Raw genomic sequence first — 2,579 nt, forward strand, 5'->3', positions numbered from 1 at the left:
ATACACCTGCTGTGAGTTGGAGCCATTTGAGCATTTGAGATGTTTGGCCAGTGGTGGAAATAGGTATGTTTTGAGCCTTGACTTCATGCCACTGGGCACACTGGCACCTTTTTTCTAATCAAATGAGCTGTAAGGGGACCAGTTCAGTGTTTAAATTCTGAGCTAGTGGTTATAGATTTAAATACTGTTCAAGATAACTAGTTTTTTACTTTCATTATTACATTAAACTAGAATGACAGCAGATAACAAGAGAAATTATGCAGAGATAAGTAAATATGTTTATGGGAAGGCTGAAAATTACAGTACTTTTGAATTGATGCTACACCATTTTGCCCAAGTATATGAGGAGATGAAGGACAAGATCCTGGGATGGTGAGATGAGTGACAATGTTTTCATTTTAAGGATGAGAAAATGGGCCCAGAGATGATTTTCCTTGGGTCACACCTATTAAACCCATTGACATCTAGTTGGTTCAGACTCATAATGACCCTATAGGACAGAGTAGAACTGTCCCATAGGGTTTCCAAGACTGTAATCTGTATGGAAACAGACTGCCATATCTTTCTCCTGTAGAGTGGCTGTGGGTTCGAATTGCTGACCTTTTGTTTAGAAGCCAAGTACTTAACCACTGAGTCACCAGGCCATAATCCATGGCAATTCCATGACTGGAATCCCGGATGCCCTGATTCCCAGCATAAATCTGTACAGCCTGGGGTAGAGGCAAGATTGTGTTATGGGCAGTGAACCAAAAGCATGCATCATGGGATCCTTGGCCCTTTACAGTCAGGGCTGCTGCAGAGGTCAGATTCACCCCAAGGCAAAATAGTGGGCTAGCGCACCTTTGTTTTTGGCAACCTCAATCTTTCCTGTTGCCTTCCTTTTCCTTATTTCAGCACCCCAGCCACTCCAGGTGTTGTGGACCTGACCTTGCCATTTTCACTAAGCCTTCTTTGTCCAGGCCTCTGGCATCCTAGGCTTTGGCTAACACATTGCTCTGGCCCAAAGTGACCTGTAGTGAGAAATTAAAAAAACAAACAAAAAATCCAGTTGCCTTCTAGTGACTCCAACCCATGGTGACCCCTGTGTGTCCGAGTAGCACTGTGCTCCATAGGTCCTTCAAAGGCTGATTTTTGGGAGGCCTTTCCTCTGAGGTGCCTTTGGGTGGTCTCGAATTGCCAGGCTTTGAATTAGCAGCCCTGTACATCAACAGTTTGCACCACCCAGGAACCCCAATGATAGACTGCTGTTCTTAGGTGCCATCAAGTTGGCTCTGACACATAGCAACCCAACACATAAGAGAACACATTGCCCAGTCCCATGCCATCCTCCCAATAGTTATGTTTTGAGCCCATTGTTGTAGCCACTATGTCATTTCATCTTGTTGAGGGTCTTCCTCTTTTACACTGACCCTCTGTTTTACCAAGCATGATGTTCTTCTCCAAGAACTGGTCCCTCCGGATAACATGTCCAGAGTAATTGAGATGAAGTCTAGCCGTCTTTGCTACTAATGACTATTCTAGACAGATTAGTTGGTTCTTCTACAGTCTATAGTATATTCAATATTCTTTGTCAACAAATTCAAATGAGTCCATTTTTCTTGGTCTTTCTTATTCATTGTCTACCTTTTGCATGCACATGAGGTGATTGAAAATACCATGGCTTGGGTCAGGGGCACCTTAGTCATCAAGGTGACATATTTGTTTACATCATATTTTCCCACTGCAATACTTTGGTTGATTTCTTCTTTTTTTTTTTTAGATTTATAATTGTTTTTTATTTGCTTTCTGAGAGTAACATTATGTATGTTAATAATTTCACAGTCAAATTATAGTGAACATTTTACCAGTTCTACTAAAAGGTTGAAACTGGACAGTCATATAGATTCTTTTTTTTTTTTTCACTCACGTTATTATGGTGTGTCTGCCCTCTAGTCAGGAGCTCTGGTGGCATAGTGCCTAAGGCATTTGACCACCAGTCAGAAAGTTGGCGGTTCAAACCCACCAGCCTTCCACGGAAGGAAGACTCAGCAGTCTACTTCTGTAAAGATTTGCTGCCTTGAAAACCCAAAGGGAGTCGCTATGACTCGGAATTGACTCGATGGCAGTGATTTTGGTGTTTTGTTTTTTACCCTTTAGTCAATGGTTTATACTCCCTTCCCCACCCACCCCCAGTAACCATCAAAGAATAGTTCTTTTTTTGTGAAACCCTTTTCCTGACTTTTCATAATAGTGGTGTCATATAATATTTGTTCTCTTGTGATTGACTAACTTCACTCAGCATGATGTCTTCCAGCTTCATCCGTGTTATGACATGTTTCATAGATGCATCATTGTTCTTTAATATTGCATAGCATTCTATTGTATGTATGTACCATAGTTGATCCATTCATTCATTGATGGGCACTTAGATTCTTTCCATCTTTTTCCTATTGTGAATAGTGTGTGATGGACATGGGTGTGGATATATTGGATATATCTTCCTGTCATGGCTCTTATTTCTCTAGGATATATACCTAGTAGTGAAATTGCTGGATCATACCATGTTCCACAGTGGTTGCATAATTTTACGGTCTTATCAG

The sequence above is a fragment of the Orycteropus afer genome, unplaced genomic scaffold (assembly GCF_000298275.1).
Source record: "Orycteropus afer afer isolate SDZICR_OR568_19922 unplaced genomic scaffold, OryAfe1.0 scaffold00387, whole genome shotgun sequence".
Classification (NCBI taxonomy): domain Eukaryota; kingdom Metazoa; phylum Chordata; class Mammalia; order Tubulidentata; family Orycteropodidae; genus Orycteropus; species Orycteropus afer.